A 17297-nucleotide genomic window follows, 5' to 3' on the forward strand; every position below is an offset into this window, starting at 1 on the left:
AGGAACTGATTCTTGAGAATTTACGAAAGATTCAACCCCAGCCAGATACACAAAGAGCAGTTGCCCTTTGTGTTGTAATTTTAGAAAGAAACCTACAGCTGGTCTGAGCTTCATTTGAATAAAAGGATAGTTTACACATCTGTGTGTCTGAGAAGAAAGTACCCAAATCCCCAGCACTTGGACACAGTGCCTCACCATGGTGGAGGGGGTCCTCCTAGCTCAGCGCTGCCCCCTTCCTCTTTTTCAGGGCAGCTTGACCTGATCATGAGTGTCTTGTTGGCAGTTTGTCATTTTGAATGTCTGAAAACTGGAAACAAGACCACTTCACAGGGAAGAAGCTCCCCCACAGCAGCTCAAGGAAAATCTAGTCCCCCAAAATATTGATCTGGAGGCTTTGGCAGCAGTACACTGCTGACAAAATAATAGTAACTGTGATGAAGGGCTTTCAGTTCTTCTTTTTTTAAATGACATTTTCAGTTCTGAATGCTTCCGATTTTGCCAAGGCAGTTTTACACAAAAGCCCCTGGTTTAGGGGAGAAGTGCTTCAGCAGCCCGTCTGCGGTGGGGGCTCAGAGTCAACAGAAGGTTTGTCAGCAGAGTGACAAGGGCTAAATTTTCTCGAGAAAATAGCATGTTCTCGCCTGCTCTTCATCAGTCTGTGCTGGGACACTCTGAGTCCTTATTGAGGGTGACTTGCTGGAGTCAGCTTTTGGGTGCACGTGGTCTTGTGTTCCTCGGGCTTTCTCTTTTACTTCTGAGACCTGTTTTTCTTTTAAGACAAGAAGGAAAAGCCTGGGCCGGGTCTGTGGCTTTTGTGGGTGAGTGGCACCGCTTGCACAGACAAGATGAGCATAACAAAACTAGGTTTCCAAAGCTCTATTTTTAAAATTTATTAGCTAGTGATTAGAGAAGGAACACTCCTTTCCTCCTCTTGTTATGAAACACTTTTCCCTTGACACTTTTTCTTAATGGACCTTCTTGGCCCATTTCTTCCTCTGGGAGAGTGTCATTTAAAAATTGCCACACCAGGTTCCCACCAGGAGCCTGTCCTCTTTTATCAGGATGGAGACGGGGCACTCAGGATCAAACACTTGTGGACTTGCTTACGGGGAAGGGGACATTGCGGAGTCACTCCACGTTGTTGGAGTTCTCTTAAGAACAGGGGTTACTTAAAAATGTCAAAGGGAGAGATCACTTCTGTAGAGCTCCGCTCAGTGGAGCAGACCCGCACACTGCCTCCAGCGCACTGTGGTGGATGGGCTTTCAGTTCCCTTGATGACACCTGTCCCTGCTGTGTCTACCCTCTTGATCCTGTCACTTCACTATTCCAACGGTCAGCTCGGGCCTTGTTTGCTTCTGGAAGGACACCAGCAGGATGCCTGCCCTGGCGGATGGGGAGGCCCAGGTACCGGTGGTCTCTGGCAGGGAGGGGGTCTGCTGTCCTGTCATCCTTGTTTGGCCTTGGCTCTCCCTCAAGTTGCCTTAGCATTACCGTCACTGCTCTCCGCCACTTGGACGCCGCCTCGTGCTGCCGCCCTTCTAAGGGGAGTGGAGCAGAATGGTGCTGGGTCCTTCCAGAGGTGACATTTGGTCACATGGGTTTTCAGCATTTCCAAACCTTCCTCGCATCCTTCTGGCACTTTCTCTTGAATACATCCAGAGATGTGAGTGCCAGGAGCAGTATTTTATGTTGTCTGTTCACACCACAATACTGACCTCCAGGTCCGCTGCGCTCCCCTCTTCCCTCCTGCTAACGGGAATGCTTTGGAGTGCGCAGAGGGGCGCTGCCTCTGCGGGGTGGGCGCTGGCAGCTGGCAGGCTCCCTGCTCACGCTTAACCACTGGCTTTCATCCTTTCTGTGATCTTGAATTGTCCCCCAAAAACTTAGCATGAAGCTTACCCCAGCAGAGGGAGTCGCTGTGAAGGAAGGTGAAGTTTAACAAACCTCGTACCTTTTTTTCCATGTGCATATTTGTCAACTAAGCCTCCTTTTGCAACTTGTTCCCCTGCTTGATGGTGACAAACAAATTTTGTATTTCCCAACAGACTTTGTTGGAAGATGTCACTTTTGAAAGTAGGAAACAAATGGCTTTGGGAGAGGCGAGCTGGGGTCTGCAGCAGGAGGCTGGTATTTCCTCAGCTGTGGTGTGAGCAGCCAGCCGACAGCTCCTGTCTTGAGTCTGGGGAGGTGGCTGACCGCCCAGCCACTTAAGGATTGCCTGGAACATGCCGTTTTATTTACAGGGCAGAACTGGGCTCTGATGGTTTCCCCTGCACTTGCCTTTAAATTAGTAAAATATCACCCTTTGGTAATGTTGAGTGCCACGTCTGCTTTAGAGGGAAGGAGGAGACAACTGCAGCTCCAGGGTTCGGTGGCGTCCCACCTTTAGTTTTATAAACGCCTTTAGTGTTGAATTTTGTAGGTTGATCCTGAGGAAGTGATAAGCAGGGCAGGTTATTTGTGGTTTGAGCTAATTTTAGTCTCTTGTTCACAGCTCGCTTTATATCCTTTGCCATCAAAACATGCTTTCTAGAAAGACAAATTTTGAATGTAGGACACGATCTATATTCTAGTTGGCTACATTTCAAAAAATGTTTTCTCAGCGCTTTGCAAGTTAGACAGTTTGAGGTACAGCAGTGTTATTTTAAAGTCATTGATTCCTTTGCTTAGTGACGCCTCTTGCTTTTCCAGCAAGTAGACAAACTTCTTTCACAGAGTTTTGGAACGAGTGCTTCAAGCCAGTGGTTCAGAAGGCAAGGTGGATGGCAGATGGCTCTAAAAGGTTCTGACCATCCCTGCTCAAGTAAGGCTTTGCTGGTGGTGAATAGGAGCCATCCCCACCCTGTCCCCTTGATAGAGGTTGATAGAGCCTTTTGTTTTCAAAGGCAGGACCCCATCTGTGCTTATACTGGTTAGTCTGACCCAGAACAGTTGTAGGTCACAGCCCCTGGGTTGCCCTTACCCATCCACCCTGCACACGTGCACCCTGAGGACATGTGCAGTCTTGTAAAAAGAGGACTCGGAGCCTGGGTCAGGCTCTGCATCTGCCTCTGGTGTTGTGTGACCTTGAGTTAGATGCACCCACATCTGTAAATGTGGTGGACAGACCAGACAGCCTGAGGGCATGGGCATGTCATGACTCCATGGTCAAGTGCACAGCCCATGAGGAGGGTGACCTTTCTGGAAAAAATGGGGCTTCATGTCCCACTCATGCTGGATTTGGTGGATCTGTGTGGCACTTCCATGATCCCTCATTTAAAAGTGGGCAAAGCTTTAAAATTTCACGTTGACTCAAAGCTTTAAGAACCCATTATGTCCTTAGAAATGAGGGCATAGACCAGATTGTTATAGAGTGCTGAGAGCCACATGGACGAATGCAGTTCCCCTGAAGCCCTTCTTATTCTAAGGAGATTGTTGGGCTTGGTATTTGGACCAAAATCTTCTGCTCGAGGGCCTGCTGGCGTTCTGCCCTGGTCCAGGATGGAGCCACAGAGCTGCGGTTATGGAGTTCTGTCTTGTGTCCCAGGCCTCGTGCACATTTAAGAGCAGGTCATTGATGAGGCACTGTCCGTGGTCTAGAGAGGCAGGAAGTGTTCGAGGAGGGTCAGGTCTCAGAGCCTGCTCCAGGCTCCTGAATCCAGCCTCCAGGAACTCTGGCAGGGCGCCTGTTGCCTCAGTGTCCCAGGGTGTCCCAGGGTGTCCCAGGGTGGCTGCGGGTGAGCCTCCCTGATTTACTGAGAACAGGAAGAGATTGTAGTTTTTGACCTTTGCCCAGGTTTCTAACCTCTCACCTAGATGTCACGAGTTGGCCACCCACAGTCTCATTTTGCTTGGTCCACACAGTGTTTTAGAAAACAGAGGAATTTAAATTTTTTTGGCCATTGGTGATAATAAATCAGGGAAAATCACCTACAAATCTTGATTTCTGGCCTCTTTAAAAAAGTGAGAACTGCACCATCTGAGCCCACGCAGCAGGCATTGGCTGGACCGAGGCCTGTGCTCCTTCGGATGGACATGTCTGAGCTCTGTAGACCTGCCGTGGTCCCTCGGCAGGCCTCTGTGTCCTTGTGTCTGTGTGCTACCTGGTCCCTGGAGGCACTTGGGTTGCAACCCTTCCTCCAAGCTGGCTTATTCTCAAGGCGTAGCCTCAGTAGTAGAACCGCCACGGGGCTTAGCCTTGCTGTGGTGGTGTGTCATTAGATGAATCCACAGAGGGGCTGGTGGCCGAGCCCGGGCTCCTGACAGCAGGAGCCGGGTGCTATCTCCCCCTGCGCTCCCCTTGTCTCTGCCTCAGCCCCCTCCTGCTGTTTTGAGGAAGTTGGAAGCCACTGCCATATTTTTCCACACCGGGCAACTGAGTGTGACTGTATTTTTGTCCCATGTTCAGCTATTTCCACGAACTATTTTTGATGACTAACTTACAAGTTAAATGCAGTGGCCCTGTAGGAATTGATAAAAAGAATAATTTGCCCAAGGGTACCCGTTGAGAAATCTAAGCAGTCGTGTTTTATTTCATGATTACTTTGTTTTAGGGTTAAGAGTGGTGTCGTTTGTCCTGTGACTGGGCCGTGACTAGATGTTTCTCTCCCTGCAACTCTGCCTGGGGATTCAGTGAATGGTGCCACAATTAAAAGAAGACAGCGTCAGGTGACAGGAATGCGCAGGGTTGAGGGCTTCCGGGTCCCTGCTGGGACAGCAGTGTCACTGTGTTGTGTGCTCCATCCCTGATCCTTCTGAACCTCTGTCGTCCACAGAGTATGTTGTGTGTGACAGATGAGAATGAGCAGTAGGTCAGGGTGATTCTTTGCCAAATAGTCAAGGCCTTTGGCCTAAGTTTTGTTCCTTGCCCTTCAAAGCTGCATCCCAGAAGGATGGAAACGGGGTGGCCGTCAGCACTCCTGGGTCTTGTGGCAGATGGCTTAGGCACTTCCTGCTTTTTCAGGTATGTAGAATTAAAATCAGCTGGACACCGATGGCTCCAAGACGCTTTCTCTCCAGCCTCCATTCCCTCCTCTCTCCTGGTGGGGCCGATCACTCGGCTCTGAGCACACACCCTGCAGCCAGGCGGAGTGGCTCCGTGGTGGGCAGCGGGGAGCAGTGGAGCCCTGCCCCGGCAGCAGAGGGCCCGTAGGGAGACCCCAGCTCAGAGCCAGGTGCAGCCAGGCCTGGTGCCCTTCGGATCCTCCACGGGGGAGCTGAGTGTCACTGGGAGCAGGCCAGGAGGCGGAGGCGGGCTGTAGAGGCGCTCGGTGGACCCGAGGGGCAGGGAAGGAGGAGTGAGCCTGTGCTCTCTGCACCTTACCCTTGTCCTCCTCCTCCGTTCCTGGTAAGTGCACTTGACCGCCTGGGATCACATTTCAGCTTCTTCCTCTGTGGTGCAAACTTCCCCCAAGTGCACTACCTTAGGACCTGGACCTTGTGCCTTATGCCACCGGGTAGTGGAGGACCATCCTCAGTGACCTCTCCCTGCAGGTGGTGTCTGGGTGGCTTCTCCCTGCGGAGAAGGGAGAAGTGTGTGTGTCTCACTGTCAGCTTACAGCGCAGAGCCCCAAACCACAGGTGCTGGTGGAAATGAAGTAAAACTTTTAGCCAAGTATGTGCACAGAGAAACTTTAGTCTGCAGAAAAAGTGGAATTATACTTTGATATGTAAAATAGAAATTTTGAAAAAGAATCTTCAAATGTTAGCCTGGTACAAGAATACATTGAAAATGCACAGGTAGTCCCTGGCCTCTAGCTGACGCAGAGAGTCAGGGCCTCCTGCATTTGCTGCGAGTTTTAAGAGCATATTTTGTGAGGTTGGCTGGCCTGTCCCGTTTTGTGGTCTGGGTATTAACAGTTCTCATTATGCAAATGGCTTTGTATGAATGAGTCTTTCAAGTCAACTACCTTGTAAAACAACCTAAGTTGGCTGATAATTATCTTTTTTTTTTTTTTTTTAAAGGCTGAGTGATAGGCCTTAATTTTTAGGCATTCACTTTAGATAGGATTACAAATTCTGAGATATTTATGGTTGCTTAAACTTAAAAACAGAAATTATCTTGAGTAATGATTTTCTGATGGTTCCCTGTTTTGCATTTCCACATTAATCTCTTCCCTTGCTGTATAGATAAGCAGCTGGGACCAGTCCCTGCAAACTGTTCGAACTGTGAAAGAGAGCCCCTCTTTTCTTCCTTTGAATTCTAGCTATGAAGATTGTGTACAGAGGTAGTTTTTAAAACATAGTTGCCAATTACTAATCCCTTGAAGATCTGAAAAGGAAGGGTTTTCCTTACAAATGTAAGACAAGGGGGAAGAAAAGCTATTTGGACTTTTTTCTTTAATAGTGAAGTTGATGATTTAGTGGTTTTATTCCCCCCTTCTGATTTTTTAAAATTAATTAATTTATCAGTATTAGGGATTTGACCCAAGGGTGCTTAACCATTGAGCCACATCCCCAGCCTATTTTATGTTTCATTTTGAGACGGGCCTTGCTAATTTGCCAAGGCTGGCCTTGAACTTGTGATCCTCCTTCCTCAGCCTCCCGTGTTGCTGGGATTCTAGATGTGTGCCACCACACCTGGCCTGGTTTCATTTTGGAGTCAGTTAGGAGTCACTGACTAGATATGGTAGAACACACTTGGAAGAAGCATATGGGTGAAGGCGAAGAGCACTAGCTCCCAGGCCTCTTGACAGAATCACTAAAACCCAGCCATTAAGTGGCCAAACTGTTGTGGGGGAGGCCGCTGTTTTCAAGAAGGGGTTGGGGAAGGATGAACTCAGCTGTGCCAGCTCCGGACACGACCCCCTGTTTGTTGGTTATGTTTTGTTTTCTAATTTGCTGAAAAGAGTGGAAACACTTGAGATGGTTGTTCTCCAGGGCTGGCTGTGTGTGTGTGTGTGTGTGTGTGTGTGTGTGTGTCCATCCCTGCAAGGCTTCCTAGTCCATAGATTGCCGTTGAGGGACCATGTGACCATGCCCCCAGCAACGCGCGCCCTGTGCCCCTGTGCCCCACTCCCCTGTTTTCGGGCCACAGCCTGCTTTTGTTTTTCAGGCTCCCCCCCATCCCCCATGTCAGGGTCCCATCAGTGAGCACCTCACTCGTCCTGGGGCACTTCACAGCCCTCTCTCCTTGCTCTCGCCCTCCCTGCCTTTGACATTTGGTCCCTAGACCTGCTGTCCAGGCCCAGCCTGTTGTGCTCCTGAGCCCCGCCCTGGGCCCCTCCCCGGGCTTTCTCCTTCATCCGAGACCCAGCTGTTCGCCCCTTTCTCTCCTTCCCCTTCACTTTTCTCCTTTGCAGCGAGACCTCAGTCAGTCACTCTGAGCATGGCCTCTCTCAGGCCTTGCCATCCTCTTACAGCGTGGCGCCTTGGACAGCCAGTGCCCGCCTTCTCCAGGACTCACAGTGCTGCTGCAGGAAGTCAGGCTGGCAGAGGGGGACCGCGAGTAGCCCAGCCTTTGATCTCAGGTCTGTCTCCATCGGTTCTGACCCTCAGGCCTGAAGTGACCTGCCATCCTCCTTGCTTCAGTTATCTCATAAGGAAAAAGGAGGCTTGGTTTCTACCTAAGGCTCCAAGCCAGGCATGGGGACCTGGTTTGTAATCCCTGAAATTTTGGAGGCTGAGGCAGGAGGATTGCAAGTTTGAGGCCAGCCTCAGTAACTTAGTGAAACCCTGTTTCAAAATAAAAATTAAAAAGGACTGGGGATGTGGCTCAGTGGTAGAGTGCCCCTGGGTTCCATCCCCAGTACTGGCAAAAAGGAAAACTAAAGAAGGGTCTGAGCATAGACACCCTCTCACCTTGCCTGTTCAAGGTATCCTGCCCACGTGGCCTAATGACCTTCCTAGGATGTCCCCTTCAGCCCTCCCTCTCTATTGCCATTTTATATGGGCTGCCCTCCTGCCTCTGCGCTGTAGTGTAGTTGGCTTCTCTTTTATTTTAAAGATAAGTCAGTGCCTGTGCCTTTGTTCACCTCTGTCTCTCCTTGACCAGGGAGGCTGGGCTCCCCTCACCAAGCCGCTGGGATGGCTTCTGACCAGGTGTCCCTCGGCTTCCTTTCTGCTAAGCCAGTGGGCACGCGGCGTCCTCAGTGCCATTCAACACGGTGCCCTCTCTTTGCTCCTTGAGTGCTCTCCCTGGGATTCAGTTCTCTCTGTTCCTCCTCGAGCTCAGCCTGGGCTTGCTGCCATCTTCTGTTGGCTGGGTCCCTGAGGGAGCTCCTCGGGCTGCGCCCCAGCTCTTCTTCCTCCCCTGGCTCTTGCCTCCTTTGTTCACCCAGGGATCGCAGTGGCCTTGAACAAAGTGAGGGCCCTGCTGCCACCTCTGCAGCCTTCAGAGGCTCTGATTCCTGCCCGGGCGACGCTGGCGCTCTGGAGCCTGGCGAGTGCTGCTTCCTCTTCTGGAACATTCTCCCTCCACCTGGCACATGCCTCTTCTTCCCTCCACTCTCCTCGCAGGCCTCTCTTCAGGATGCTTTCTCTCCTGTTTTTGTTTCCAGGCCCAAGTGAGGAGCCTCTTCGAGGTCCCACCACAGTCCCCTGGACTGTCCCTTTCATGACATCCTGTGGTGATGCTGTTACACCCACTGTTCTGGTGCTGGTTACTTATTGCGGGGGCAGTTTTATTTCAGCCATTGTGTCCCTTAATCCCCCAAATGGGGCCTGGCCTATGGGAAGGCCCAGTGAGTTGTCCCTGAATGAACAGAAGAGCTGTGCTGTTTAGAAGGTTCAGGAACCGGCACCGGGATGAGAAGGGAGGGTTCTGGTGTTATGAAACCAGGTCACTGGCCCACCATCCTTTAGCAGACACTTTGTCTTCTCTGTCCCTTTTATCCTCATTTCTGGGTGGCGTACCCCAGTGAGGCCATAAGCCTTCGCTGGGCGGGGACCATGCATAGTTCCTGGCGTGCCCCTCACAGTGGCTCACACGTCCTGGGCTGTCCTAGCTCAGATGGGACTTGATGAACTAAGTCTCTGTGACCTGCCTTTGTCTCCATCAACTGGTTCTGTCCCCACCACTCTTGAGGGGCACTTTCCTCTCGGTCGGTGGGTCGTGGGTGGTGTGAGAAGGTCCCCTGGCTCAGGCTTCCTAAGTTTGGAAGCTGGTTCTGGCCAGTGCTGACAGGAAGCAGAGGGAGTTAGTCACCTTGCAGGAAGCCAAGCTGTCGTTAGCACCTGGCTTGTGGTTGGTCGGAGGTCCTCGAGGAGGCAGAGAACTGGGCCAGAGTGGGAGGGGCGGCCTGATGTCTAAAGTTAGATCATTTTTCTTTAGTAATTTGCCTTTAGAATTTCATTTGTTTGGAATTTCCTGAGATTTTGATCTTGCCAGAAAATTCCCAGAAAAAAAATTCTGGGCAGGTGAAGCCTTTGCATTTGCAACTCAGTCCTTGTCTTTGTTTAAACTTTTCTTACTTGTCGTCCTTGCTTCAGCCGGAAGGTTGTGGTTCTCAGTTGTCCCGTCACCGCCATCTTCTGGGCCTTATGACATGAGCAGCGTTGTGTGGATGGAGAAGAGGAGGCAGGGCGCAGGAAGAGACTTAAACCCTGCTCCTGCCCAGGCCAGCTGGGCGCCATCGCTGGGGCGGGCACGTCTGCTCGGTGAAGAGGGTCAGGGTTCCTTAGGGTGGGTGTGGCCGCCTTGTTACAGCTGATGCATTTGTTCTAGGTTTGTCTTTTCATTGAGTTTTTGTGTGATGGTGATTAAATTTAGAATAAAAGCACTTAATTTCACAATTTGCAGAGTATTCTTCTGCCCTGTTTTTAATAGCAGATCCCTTGTGTAAACGACTTGGAGCGGATTGTTTTGCAAGTGAACTGAGAGCCGCTGTGGTCCCAGAGCAGACCTGGGCCCAGAGGGAGTCCTTTTCTTCCTGGTCCAGCATGCTTTGCTCTGCCGTGTGACTTCCTGAAGTGCTCAGAGGAGCTGAGTTCAACAGGGTGCCCCTCCAGACCGCTGGGCTCAGCGGTGTCATTCTGCGCACCTCTGTTAGCGTGACTTAAGTGTTTTTAAACATAGACGTGCCTTTTATCGAGACTGAAGGCCTGAGCTAGAACCATTGGGAACAAGGTAGAACTGAAGCTCTAAAGACAGGTTTAGTGGCAGGAGCTCGGGACTGAGGCTGCATTTGTGTGGGGAGCAGAGGGCGCTGCGTCCCTGGAGGCTGGCTTCCCCGGGGCTTGCAGACCCCTAAGCCCATGCGACTGAGCCCCCACCCACAGTTGGACTCCCGGTCCCGCCTCCCCTTCTGTGCTTCCCTGCTCACTACCCTCTCCCCATGGCTGCCGCAGGGACCTAGCAGCTGTGATCATGTGGGATCCTAGGACATGTGGCGGTGGACGTGTATGTGGGGACCCTACTTGGTGGGTTCTCCCGTGTGTCTTGTGACGTTCTGCTGACTGCTCACTAGCAATGAGCTGCTTTGTCTGGTGTCTGCTCTGTCTTGGTGGCTTTCTACCTCCCAATACCAGGGGAGGGCCGGAGGCTGTCCATAGCCTGCTGTGCAGATCCCAGTTGCAGAGAAGGCCCGAGAGCTGACTGCAGAAGCCATGCTCATCTTTGTTTTGTTCTGTTCTGAAACATCCTTGTATAATCTGTTTTATATTCAGAGCCTTTGGGTGAAAATAAGCCCCATTTTATGAGTCATGGGATACCTGGCCTGTGAGGCTCAACGTTTATTACTAAGAGTGTCCCTTTAAGTCCTCTCTGGGTCAGTTCACAGGACAGTGTTGAGATGGACTTTGGCTGGCACAGGGTCAAGGGGTAACCAAGCGTGGAAGCACAGGCCGTCCCTAATACCCAAATGTGCCATGCTCCAGACGCCTCGCGGTTGACTGTCTGGGACTCTGGGTGTGTTTTCTGTCGAGTCATTGTTGTGAAAGGTGGTCACATTCCACGCTGCCCAAGAAGCTGAAAATCCGGGGTACACTGGGGTCCTTCTGATAATACGGTGTGACTTCCCCAGGTCACTAGGTGAAACAGTGATCACTACCCATAACGTCAACGCCACACTTGCTGTGAGCTTCTGAGCACGACCATGTGCTGGGGAGCGCTCCCCCTCCCCCAGCGCACCCCGACTCCCGAGGGCGCTGGAGCACAGGCTGGATGGGGTGCTGGGAGTTGGGGGTGTGACGCAGCTGGGTCCCCAGGGCTGGAGCATGGAAGTCGCTCCCAGAGATGCTTCTTGGGCCTGGCTGTCTTCCTGACCCCTTTTCGTTTGTTCTGGGGTCCCCAGGGATAGGCCTGCTTTTGTTTCTTAAGTCTTCATTTTTTGCTTTTGATCAGTGTTTTTTTTTTTTTTTGCCTCAGATCTATTAGTATCTTATCAGTCTCCTTTTTTAAAAATATTTTTTTTTGTGGATGGACACAATACCTTTGCTTTGTTTGTTTATTTTCGTGTGGTGCTGAGGATGGAACCCAGGGCCTCACGCGTGTGAGGCGAGCGCTCCACCACTGAGCCCCAGCCCAGCCCAGGGCTCCTGTTTTTGAAACAAATCTGTAGTGTTGGGGAAGCTTCTGCGGAATCTGTAACCGCAGGGCTGCGCGGGGTTCCCGCAGCTTCCCATGGACTGAGTAATGTTGGTAGGCTCTGCCTGGTCCCCCACCAGGGGCCACATTGCAGGAACAGTGGCTTGAGGGTTCACTTGCCTCCCTTGGCTGTTTCTTATTTAAGATCTTTTTTCAAGGTGCTTACATGAGAATACAAGGAACCCGGCTGGGCTCCCTACCTAAAGCTGTAAGACCCTCCACTCTGTTGATTCAGAGTCCAGGACTTCTGCCCCGAGCCGGGTAAACCTGTGGTCCCATGACTCTGTCTGTGCCTCACATGGTAACAAGGAAGTTGACCCCTTTTATTTACTTATTGTACTGAGGACTGAACCCAGGGTGCTTGACCACTGAACTACTGAGGTATATCCCCAGAAACACACCCCCACCCCCACTTTTTAAATTTTTCAAATTTTTTGCAAACAGGGTTTCGTTAAGTTGCTGGGGCTGACCTCAATCCTCCTGCCTCAGCCTCCCACGTAGCTGGAATTACAGGTGTATGCCATTAGACCTGGTTGGAAGTTGACCTTTTAGAACAATGACCAGTAGCACAAGGCAGTCGCAGAGGGGACCTGGAGCGGATCTGAGTGGCACAGCTGGACCTGGGCCTGGCAGTGTGGTGACAAAGTGGTTTATCTCTAGAGCTCTCATCTCCCACAGGTATTATATTTCCTTCCCCAAACCCACAGACACTCAGCCTCTTCTCCATTTTTATCGTCTGTGGAACGCTGCCGAAGTGCTGGTGCTGGAGGTGTGGCCCTGGCTGGTGACGATGGCAGCCCTGGGATTTCCGCAGAGAAGTCCTTTCTTGTAAACAGGCTCCTGGAGAGCTGCCTTGAGGTGGGCTGCTCTCTCACCTCTCAGAAGATGGGGACACCTGGTCCACCCACCCAGATAGGGAAGCTTCAGGAGACACCAGACCCCTGGGGGGCTGAGGACACAGGCACGTGAAGGGCAGCCCCGCGTTCCCACTAAGAAAGTCGAATCCAAGCCACGAGAAGGCTGGGGGTCACCCCCGCACTGCCCCCCGGCCTGGCTCCCGGCCCTTGCCCTGGTGGAGCCCCACTCCCGGAGAAACAGAGCCCAGGGCCGGGGAAGCTGCTCCCAGCCAAGCTGTCCCAGGTCCACAGGGGCGGGCTCACTGGAAGACGCTCAGCGCCCAGGCGGGTCCCCAGCAGACAGGTGGCCACGAGGCGGTGGCAGCGGCTGGCAGCAGAAGATGCAGGAGCAGCAGAGCAGTTCTGGAGGAGCACAGTGGGGGGCTCGTCCAGGCAGCCAGGGACACCTGCACCGCTGGAGGTGCCCTCTGTGACCACAGACAAGAGGGCACACGAAGATGAGTAGGGCAGGCCTCTCCCTGTTCAAGTGGGACAGGACATATCACATCTGCTCCCAGGAAAGCCACAGTGAAACCAGGGCTGTGACTGGGCCGCGACTCCTGCCTAGCAGTGCCAGGCGCTGGGCTGGACCCTCAGCACCCAAACCAGCAAACAAAGGTCCACGGACAACCAGAACCAAAACCAAACAACAAGGAAAACAAGGGCCGAGCCAGCTGGGGGGTCCTCTGAAGGCCAGAGACCCGAGAAGAGAGACCAGCGAGGGCTGATGGCTGCAGTAGAACGCCGAGGTGAGAGAAGGGGCCCTGCCACCTAGGATGCCTCTGCTCCACGGCCTGGCGTCACCCAGCCCTGGCTGATCCATCCCCGCGCTGCTCCTGGTTAAAGTGCAGAAACAGGAATAGAAGGGACCTTCTCGAAGGGGAGAACGTGTTTATCAAACTGGGCAGTTAAGACACTGAAATGAGTCTTAACTGTTTCTAAAGTACTAAGGTAAGGAAACGGTGTTATAGCTTAACTATTGAGAGGGACTCGTTCTGTTGGCCAGCTGACTGATACCCAGGGCATTCTATCGTTCGGTAGAGCAATCTGGATAGCGTGTTCCTTTCTGGATGAAAACAAGAAGAATAATTCATTATTTATGTTTGCATGTGTTTGGAGAAAATTGTGGAAGAATAGATACTTCTAGACTGTTAACATTGGTTGAGTTCTTTTCGTTGTATTTTGTAGTGGATATGATGGGCATGTTATTTTTATAGTTTTCAAGGGGGAATTTTACATATGAGTAAATCCTTTGGTATTTAGGAATCCTTGTATTTTCTACTGGTCGCTTCTGTACTAAGATCTTTATTGTACACCCCTCGAGCCCTCGGTTTGGGCGTTGGTGGGATACCCCCTGAGCAATCTTGAAATTAGCTAGTAAGCGCCTTCCCTCAGAGTCTGATCTGAACTCTTGTAGGTTGGCATCTAGAACCACTTGGAAGATGGATCCACTTTTCAGAAACTCTTCTCTTCTTGCCCCTCTATCTTTGGCCTTTGTACTCTGCATGCTCAGCAGCTATAGCCAGGGTCCCTGGTCTGTTTCTGTGACCGTCCTTTCATCTTAACCCTCCTGGTGAAGACTACCGCTCCCTCCCAGTTAGTTCTCCGCGTCTCTGGTGACTGTGGTTTCCTGGAGATGGTCCTGCACCACACTCCCCAGGAAGCATCCAGGAGGCTGTGCTCCGAATCCCTAGCTCACGCTCGGAGCAGCTGTGGCCTTCCGCGACGCGAGCACAGCAGCCACGCCGTGTCGCCAGCGCCTGACCACCGGCGTGTCCTTCCCTCGTGATGACTTGTCTCAAGTCTTTTTCCCCCGGGTGCCCAAAGCTTCTTGTTTTTAACTTTATTTCAAAGTCTAGTACTTTATCAAGCTGTGCTCGGTCTTGGCCATTTTGGGACAGCGGCCTCCGAAAATCTTCGTCCTTTTTCAGAGTGTGGCTTCAGATCTCTTCGTGTTGGATCACGGAGCAGTCCTGGGCTGCGGGCTGGTGCTCCTTCTGTCCCTGGCTCGTGCCTTCCCCAGGAGCCCAGCCTGTCGGGGAGCTGGGCTCTGCTCTGCATGTCATCTGTTTCTTTCACTTCCTCTCAAGGGCTTTATCTTCATTTAAGATTTTTTTCATATAACTTCAAATTTTTAGGAAAATTATAAGAATAGTATGAGGAATCAATTTCTTTTTTATGAGGCAGGAGGATTGCCAGTTCAAGGCCAGTCTGGGCAACCCTGCCTCAAAAGTAAGAATGAAAGGGCTGGAGATGCAGCTTCACAGTACAGTACCCTTGGATTCGATTCCCAGGACCCCAAAAAAGTAAAAAGAAAAATTTACCCTTATTTTTTTTTAACATTTAAAGCATTCAGTGTTAATTTGCTCTAACCTTCTTCCTTTTGTTCCCATTTCTGAAGATTGTTTTTCTTTTGTTCTTGTGTTTTCCTGATATCTTTCACCTGTTTTAAAATCTCTTTCTAGTCTCTTCTTTTTTTTTTTTGATTCTCATTCACTTCTTTTCGCTTGTGTGATTGGTCTTCATCTGTTTGGGGCATCTCTCGAGTTTGCTTTTATTCTCCGCAGAGATGTCCTTTCTGCCTCCTCTTCCTGTGGTGCTGCTGCTCCTCTTCTGCTGAGCATTTGGAAAACGCCCCGAAGCTTCCTAGGAAGAAAGGGGGGTCAGGAGGGGTTTCCGGCTCAGGCCTCTCCGACTCCCTCTGCAGTGCCCTTGTTCTCTCCTAGATCTGCCTCCCCTGCCCTGCACTTCCTCCTGTCCCACTTTTTGTCTCAGCCTGTTCTTTTCCTCTTTTTGTCCATATTTTCTCAACTTGTTCTACTCTCAGAAGCGTCTCTCCAGTGCAGGGCTTTGTCCTAGGACGCATTTGGTGGTGTTCTGAGCATCCCCTTGGGCCTGGGGTAGAGCGCCACTGCTTTTGCCCTGTCGCCTGCCTCCTCCAGCCACAGTGGTTTTTCAGAAGTGCGCATCTGGTTGGGTTATTCTCCTGCTTTCCAAGTCTGTCTGTCGTGATGGGCAAAAGGTGTGACATACGCAGTCGAAAGGGAGAAATACAGAATGTCCACGCGCTTCTGCCCAATTCAATTCACTCAAAACAACTTCACTCTATAGGTTTTTTAATCAAGAAAATGATGCGAGGCACTGCAGTAGCCATAATCAATTCTCAGCACACAGTTCTAGACCGATCAATTCTAGGCACTAGAAACACACTGAATCATGACAGGCTCATGACAGACATTCCCTCTGCATGCTAAGCTCAAGTGTCAATCAGAAGTCTCCAGCCTTAGGCTCCGAGTCCAGCAGATGCCACTCACTCAGAGGGCGGTCATCACATCAGGCACCAAGGCAGGCTTCTCCTGGGTGGAGCTGACGGCTGGTTGAGGAGAGGGTCCTAGGGAGAAGTCCTCATCTCACCAGGGTCAAGGTGTGGCCGTAGAGTTAGAGTGGTGCGGAAGATGCAGAGGATCAGGCAAACAAATAAACAAAATAAGAAGAGTTAGATGTCAGTCCAGGTCCTCATCAGGCTGTACGACATGAGGGCATCAGTGCTGGCTGGCTGAAGGTCTGTTCATTAGCTCCATCGTTTATTCTAAATGTTGGGGCTTCTGACCCCTCTTCAGTCCCTATCAGTTGCTACCAGATTTCTCCGTGAAGTCATTTGCCCTGGGGTGAAAGCATTTGGTCTGGAGGTCCCCACCCTGATTTTCTTGCCTTTTCCCCTTATGGGTGAGGACAACATGCCAGAGGCTTCACTCTGAGTTTGTCAGGGTGGAGAGAAGTGACGTCTTTGTGCCTGAGGGCCTACTGGAGGGCTTGTAGGTGTGCCTGGTGAGACTGCAGATTTCAAACTGGGGTTTTAAATTGGAGTTGCTTAGGCTCAGGCCCACGGGAGGTCCTCACACTGCCCTAAGACTCTCCTTTAGGAAACCTTCACCTACACTGAAGTAGAGTCCTCAGCACCATCAGTCCCTGCACACTCCGCGGCACTGGGCAGTTTCAGTCATTAGAGTCGCACCCCCTGTCTCCCTCTGTACCCCACCCATCACCCCCTCCTAGTTTTATTTTGTTTTGAAATAAATCCTAGCACCATAACAATACCTTTTTTTTTCAAAGAAGAAAAAATCAGATGTTCTGGGATCAGAGGAGCCATGACCACGTCTAGTGTGGCCTCGGGGGAGGGTGAAATCTCCAGAAGAGAAGATGGTACTGCCCAGGGCTGGGCCCAGGTGCCCCTCAGCTGGCAACGCCCTCAACGTCCAGCCTTTGGGGAACAGGTGGGAATGAATGGTGGCCTCTCAGAGTGGCTGTGGTCACTGGCACTGCTGGCCCCACGCCCGATGGGATGCTCAGAACAACAGCCCAAAAGCCTCTCCTAGGCACAGTGCTGACGAGGCTGTGCTCGCAGCAGAGAGCTCAGGTGGGTCTTTGCCGGGCCTTTCTGCCACTCGGGAGTGCTGTGTGCTGTGCTGGTGCTGTTGTAGGGACGAATGAGGCAGGGCACCGAAGACAGCAGGAAACAGTTTTATTTGGCTGCAGCCAGGTTCAGAGGGCACAGCCTATGCTGTAATCAGTCAATCCCCTGAACCCCGAGTTCAGGGAGTTTCAGAGTTTTATACCCAGCATGAAAGGGGAGGGGCTCAGAAGCCCACAGTCTGCAGAAGTTCACATAAAAGCAGCTTTTTCTTTCACTGTTCTAGGCAGGTTAACTCTCCAAGGACAACACCTGAGAAGGGGAGAGCCTCTTCTCCCTTTTCTTTCCTCCCCCTGCCCGCTGTTACCATGGAGCCCAGTTGTATTTTTATCTTAAAAATGTAGACATCTCTGTGAAGCCCAGCTCAAGGCCAGAGGCCTTGTTTGCACATTTCTACAAAGTACTATACTGGATACATGTTTGTGA

At 51.3% G+C, this 17297-nt stretch overlaps 1 long non-coding RNA gene across 1 annotated transcript; it reads left to right on the forward strand.

Annotated features, from left to right (window-relative positions):
• The first annotated feature begins 1412 nt into the window (after positions 1-1412).
• Positions 1413-9712, forward strand: LOC125618967. The gene is made up of 2 exons (XR_007350372.1): positions 1413-8484; positions 9410-9712. It is a non-coding gene; the product is annotated as an uncharacterized LOC125618967 (long non-coding RNA).
• The last annotated feature ends 7585 nt before the right edge of the window (positions 9713-17297 follow it).

The sequence above is a fragment of the Marmota marmota genome, unplaced genomic scaffold (genome assembly GCF_001458135.2).
Source record: "Marmota marmota marmota unplaced genomic scaffold, marMar, whole genome shotgun sequence".
Lineage (NCBI taxonomy): Eukaryota > Metazoa > Chordata > Mammalia > Rodentia > Sciuridae > Marmota > Marmota marmota.